This window comes from Anas platyrhynchos, chromosome 5 (genome assembly GCF_047663525.1).
Source record: "Anas platyrhynchos isolate ZD024472 breed Pekin duck chromosome 5, IASCAAS_PekinDuck_T2T, whole genome shotgun sequence".
Classification (NCBI taxonomy): domain Eukaryota; kingdom Metazoa; phylum Chordata; class Aves; order Anseriformes; family Anatidae; genus Anas; species Anas platyrhynchos.
In genome coordinates, this window is record NC_092591.1 from 7,763,178 (window position 1) to 7,769,787 (window position 6,610).

The window sequence follows — 6,610 nt, forward strand, 5'->3', positions numbered from 1 at the left end:
ACTATGGCAATTTTCTTCCTGTGACATTTTAGGTTTATCAGGTTACCAACAAACAAATTCACTGGGATAAAAAAAAAAAACAATTTTTCTGGTTCTACTTTCTCCAGCAATACTTGAAGCTCAGATAAGCTAACTGGTTCTCATTATTTACAGCATTTCAGAAATTAACAATAAAGAAGCATCAGTTTTAGCCCACCCCTTCAGGTCTAAGATTTTTATTGTTATTTTTCCTTTAAAAGTCCAAGGAAGCTGAACTGTTCACTTACACGGCTACCAGTCTGAGAACAGAGACTCTACAGCTGTCTTCCTCTAACACTGTGTTACAGTCACTGTGTTTGCAATGTGTAAGTCACATCTTTTTTTAAAAAGCAATGGGAAAGTTAAGAAAGGAAAGAAAAAAAATAGTGTAAGGGACAGAGGGGTGATTCTATGTTTAAATTTTGTTCACAAACTTATAAAGGAATTTTGATAAAGTTCTGAAATAGCAAATAGAAGTTCTAAAGCTTTAAATTAGAAATCAAAAATGTATTTGTTGCTTCAGTAAAGGCACTGTACTTCTGTCTTAGATTTCTTCCCTTCTTGGAGAAGCAACAGATGACCAAGGAATTTCAAGGATACGGATGAGGAAATAAATAGCTGCTAATTCCCAGCACATCTGAATCAAATGCTAAATGACTTTATGTTCAAAAGGGGCTTCACATGCAACTTGTAAACATATCAATACTTCCACTGTTTATAAAAGGTATGGTGCATCATTTCCCCATACGACAAAACTGAACCTTTTCCCCAAAAGGTATAGGACATTTACCAGCCACTCCAAGTTCTAAATTAAGTTATTTGCTGTATATCTCATTTCCCCTCCAGATTGAAACGTATTTAATCCAGCAAAACTTCTCTGTTAAATGTCTGAGATAAAGTGACCAGACCATTCCTGTCATTGCTAGCCAAAAATCTTTACTAGCATTCAGGCAGTGGTTCTGATGGATTTGATGAAGATGTATGCATATGCTGTCCCACCTTCAGTTATTTTTAAATAACATATATATAAAAATATATATATTAGCATTTCCAAAAGCAAACTTAAGGAAAAGATTTGTAACTGCTTGTTTAATTAGGAAGATGCTTTTCAAAACTGAAATTTCTTCTAAAAGGATGGAAACTTACATCAGTGACTTTAACATGGGAAAGCTACCTAGATAGACACAACCGTTGTAAGAACAAAACCTAAGACATTCATCAGTGTGACACCTGGAATCTAAAGAGCCTGATTCAAAGTCCAGTCAAGTCAATTAGGAAACTTCTAATAACTCCAATTTGCTTTGGATCAGGCCCTAAAAATACTGTGATGCTAAGAACCGGCTTTTACCATTTATTAGCATATTCATCTGTACAGTTTTTCTAGAAACTTAAAACAGAAATAAACACTAATAAATGTTCAAAAACATTCCTTCTGCTTTTAGTGCAGCAATTCTATGCTAATTAGCTTATTAAGCCAAAGTACTAAGATACAGCAAACTTCTACAATTTTATTTGCATCCTTAAAAGAATTTTCAAACACAAACCTGTTGAAAGATCATTTAAGCTGCATAAACTTTAAGAACAAATGTGTTCTGAACTAAAACAAAAACTCTTAATATTTTAGCTACCCCATTTCACTTATAAAGTTTATTGTTCATAAATCCAGTGCCTATCAATTGCAGAGCTTTGGCAACATTAAAAATAATAAATATTTCATTCAATATAGCACGTACCTGATTGACACTGAATAGGGTTTCTGCTCTTTATAAATGTTCTGACAGCATTACATGTCAGCAAGGTTTTCACATAGCAATTCTGGATTTGTTTTCCTTCTTTCCTTTATCTCAGATTCTAAAGCAGCTGTGCTCACCACCACTTAGTCATCAGATCTCAAATATGAATCTTTTCAAAGCAATGTGATGCCAGCTCATCAGTGCAAGATTACACAGATACTATCAGTGTTTCCTTTCCCTGTGAAGGCAAGACCTAAACAGAAGTTCCTCCTCCTCCTTTCTGACATAACAAGCTTCTGAATTTGTCGTTCACTGCAGTTAAAGCTCTTATATTACTGAACCATTTTATAAGCCAACCATTCCCATATTTAGCACAGAAATATGAATGATTAACTAACCAGCAATTCTGAAAGCAAATACTGACATTTAAAAAACCTAAATCAAACTTTTTTATTATTATTATTTAAATCTCTCACAGGAAAACCTTAAATATAACTAACATTCACTCTGAACCAGCAACATATTCATCCTAGACATTTTGGACAACAATATTAATAAATTACCTTGGTTATGCTTTTTAAACACCAGATGCATGCATACACTTTTTTTTGTTTGTTTGTTTTTATTTTTTAAATGTAACTACATTCTTTGTCATTCAAACCAAATTAACTAGCAGTCATATGAAGTGCTGTCTTTATTTTATCAACTTAACATTTATTTACAAAAAGGAAAATATATTTGAAGACACACAGTAAGGTCCAGTTCTCAATTATACATTGGGATTGCTTTCAAAATGCTTGATTAGTTGCACAGCATTAACCTTATCTACTCTAGGGAAGCTGATGTGCTTGTAAATTTGTTTGGATAAGGCATCATGTTATTCTTGCATTTTAGATCCAAAAATACCTTCAAGTCTACACGACTTTCTAAATCTTTTATCTGAATTTGGTGGTTTGACCATGCAGATGAAACAGTCCTGACACCTTTGCTATCAACAGCTCCCTGCAAGCACAGCCAGGTCCAAGCCTAGGCAGTATTACTGCCCACTCAGTCAGCCATTCCCATAATTACTTCATGCTAATGCAGTTTTTCTCAGCATTATATTTGCCTTTCTACTTTGTTTCTACATCCTTTACCTTGAGCCTCCCCATCTCCTCTCATTACTGTTTTGCAGGTCCAAACACAGCTGCTTTTAATCTGAAATTCCCTTTGTTTTTAACTGATAAAGTATTTTGCAAGCTACAGGGGATTCAAGTCCCTCCGGCCAGCTCTTTTTAATTATTCTTATATAGCTTCAAAACAGTGTCTATGCAATCCTACTTGTGCCTGTGGTAGCCCTTTAATGCTGTTTAAGGGTAAGATCGTGTTCCCTGTCATCCTCAATACTAATGGCATAGGAATCTAAAGGTTTACTGCTATGTACTACAGAAGTCCAGTTCAGTTATTTGTTCCCCTCAGGCCCTGGCACAGCCCCTAAACTACCCACACCAGGCCCTGATCCTGCAGGTCTCTTTACTTTAAATATTGGTCCTTGCCAAAGCTCCCCTCTATTTTTAGCAGCTACCCTTTTGCCTCTTTCACAGGACATCAGAGATTCTACTGCCACCAGGCCCTTACTTCCCCTGAAAGGATAACAAAAACTTTAAAAACCAGGGAACACAGAGCACACAGTACTCACTGCACATCCAGGGTTCAGGCAGCCATCAGCAGAAGTTGGACACAAAAGGACATCAGTGGGTTCAAGAGATCCACATGGCTCTCTTCTCCTCAGGAATTAAACTGTTAAAACAGATTACTGACTTTCTTTGGGTAAGAAAGACCAGAAAGAAAGACCTACCAGAAACCACAGCAGTCCCTGTCATTGATCACTTTACAGCACACCAGGTTCTGTAGAAAACCATTCTGTATTCGCCTTCAGTAACTTCAAGATGTGTTAGCAGCCATGTCTAAGAATTAATGTACATGTTCTACCTAGCAAACATACATTTAGAGGGGAAAGAGAACAAGGCATGCACATACCAAACATTAGGAGCATCTTTAAGTAGTTACTCGCAAACTGTATTTCTGTTCTCTGTTCAGATCTTCTCTCAGTTGGGAGCCACATCTATTCTGTGCAATAAAAGCAAAACCCTTCAATCAAGGCAAATTAAGATTTTATTAACAATGTTACGTGTTAGATAACCAGATGGAATAAAGATTTGCTAGGTGAATGATCAGGAACAAGTTGTCATCTGGCAGTAGAAAAAGAAAAAAGTCAAGTCTCCTTCTCTCTATGTATATAAAGTATATTAATGTTTCCTAAAACCATATAAAATTAGAAGGTCTTTAATTAATGTATTTTATTGGTAGATTTGGAGGGCAGGAAGGTAATGGGAGGGACAATGTCAAGACAGGATTTTCTGTGCATAGAAAAAGATGATTAGACACTAAGCTACAACAGTTGCAACTGGAGCAGCACCTGTCTACTAGACATGTGGAGCAACTCTGAGGAGCCTTGAGACAGTACACAAGGCAAAAATAATTCAAATAAGATGTAGCTCAGAATGGTATGCTCCCCTGTGTTTACAAGTGCGTGAAGAAGAATACATTAATGTCAATAGATTCAAATGCAGTTCCCTTAGTCAAAGGTGTTGTAGCGAATAAAATGGGTAAATTTACCTGCTTGACAACCCAGGCCCATCACCGATGGCTGGATAAATTCTGTATTGTCCCAGATACAAGGAGTTACATACATCATTATCACCTTAAAATAATTCAAAGCTGAACAACTGCTGGGACCATAGGAGGACTTACCAGAGTAATTGGGATTGCCTTTGCCTGCAAACTCCCCAAGTAAAGCACCAAGTTTTCTTCTCAACATTCCTACTATATTTAGCACCCTAGGTCTTTCAGTCACAACTTGGCTTCCTAGCAAATTCACATGATATAAGCAATTTAAAAGTGGTTTGACTTGAGGATTCACCTAACAAAGAATCTTTTCACCACCGCCCACAAGTTTTAAAGCTGTTATAGTAAAAGGGTAAAACCGAAGGAGGAGTGAAGAAAAATGGCCAGAACAGAGCTGCAGAAGGAATCTTTTTTGGACAATGTTCATCAGTGGTTACATTTTCTCACATGCCTACTATTGAATTACTGTGGCGATTTCCTTAAGGAGACCAGTTGATAGCTGTGAAAAAAGGCTACACAACTTCACTACAGTATCTCACATATCCCTATAAAGAAGTAAACTATAATGAAAAGAAGGATGCAATATTGAAATTTGCAGAAATAATCATCACAATTATGCCTAGAAAAATTTGAAAGAAACTCCAAAAAGGTAAAAGGTTATATTCTCCTCATCACCTGTGAGCATCCAGTGGGTGAATACCTTACTTTGTTACCATGGCTTCCACCCCAGTAACATACACTTCGTTCCCTAAATATTCTGATAGAAAAGAGAAATTGTTATCACAAGGGAAGGTTTATTTCTACTCTACACAAAAAATTTCCTTGAATAATTAATTTGTTACTACCTCTAGAAACACCATCTTTACATACAGCCATCTGGTTCACTGCACCTCCAAATCCTATAAAAACTGGAGCCGCAATACGAGACCTTGAGGCTCCTGGTTTCAAGCTGACCAGGGACATGCCTGGATACTGAGAAGCTATGTAAAAGGCTTTCCCCTTACTATCACAGCTCAAACTCCTTTCTGCTCTCATTTAGGTCTTTCCATATACAGTGCCCAGCCATGACTTATGATCTTAAAGCGTATTCCTGTCCCTTAGAGTATGCTGCCATAGTAGAACATGCCTGTTAGGACTGGTCCTGAAGTAGGAATTAAGTTATTCTAAATAAATACCACATTTATTCTGAGATCCTAGCTTCCTTGCTGATGCTATAGAGGAGACAACTCTGCTCTCCCAAAACCAAGAATAGACCTTGTTTTCCCAGCCTTTCTACTTCCAGAGAGAAGATAAAGAAGATAGCCTTTAGAGATGCTAGAAACCACATCCTTTCAATAACATGATCTCTTTCTTGCCCATGTACAACCATGGTGAGATCACATGAGAGGATTTATTTATTTATTTTTTAATGTCTGGGAGATAAAACTTCATTTCCCTCTCTGCCTTTGCAACCTCTTAGTATTAGCAATTCATCTTCATTTAACCTAGCTCCAGGTTAGTTGAGGTCTTGAGCAACATGGTCTAGTGGAAGGTACTTACATAAAGCCACACAAAATCAGCAGAGAAATTTAATTACCTTATACATACTAGGCAGATGATATGAAGTGAGAACCATGCAATTACAGAAGATGATAACTGCTTTGAAAGACATGACCAATGTCATACAACTGTTTATTAGATCAACTCACCCTGATGAATGATCATTACCTCCTTTTTTGCCAATTTCATGAGAAAATAGGCAATAGGGAAAAAAAAGAATAGTTGGGCAAGATAGAAAAAGGCCTACTAGCTCAAAGTAACCACTAATGAAGTAGTTTTGGTATGAGAATGAAGTGTAATTGGTCACACCTCCTGCTCTTCAATAGTTTTTCAACAAACATGAAGAGCAGCTGTCCTTAATTCAGAGTCTCTTTTGCAATACAACTAATATACTCAAGCAAACTGAAATATACTTTCTTTTCTCAGCAGACAACCTGAATCTAACTAGAAAAGCAAAGTTCAAGATGCAGAAGATTCTGCCAGTGGGAGAACAAGAGAAGAGAGAGAGTTACAAAGCCAGCTGAAGTGGCTGAAAGATTTCCAAAGTATTTACAGCAATTGAAGCAACTGAGGTTTATTCTTCGATCAATACAGACACTTAAAAACAACTTGCCCTTTAAGGAGTCTGTTTAAAAAGAAATAAAACCACCACA

The 6,610-nt window shown here is 36.7% G+C and overlaps 1 protein-coding gene across 9 annotated transcripts in view; it reads right to left on the bottom strand.

Moving 5' to 3' along the window:
- The window catches only part of ESR2 (estrogen receptor 2), a 47,986-nt gene extending 41,741 nt beyond the window's left edge, over positions 1 to 6,245 (bottom strand). For 3 of the 9 annotated variants that reach the window (XM_072038206.1, XM_072038204.1, XM_072038198.1), the window contains exon 1: positions 1,752 to 2,034. The gene's annotated coding sequence lies outside the window, so the exon portion shown is untranslated. Of the gene's footprint in view, positions 1 to 1,751; positions 2,036 to 3,770; positions 3,861 to 5,994; positions 6,038 to 6,106 lie in introns of those variants that run through there. The other 6 variants (XM_072038200.1, XM_072038202.1, XM_072038201.1 and 3 more) reach the window with 6 other exon arrangements.
- Between the last annotated feature and the right edge of the window lie 365 nt (positions 6,246 to 6,610).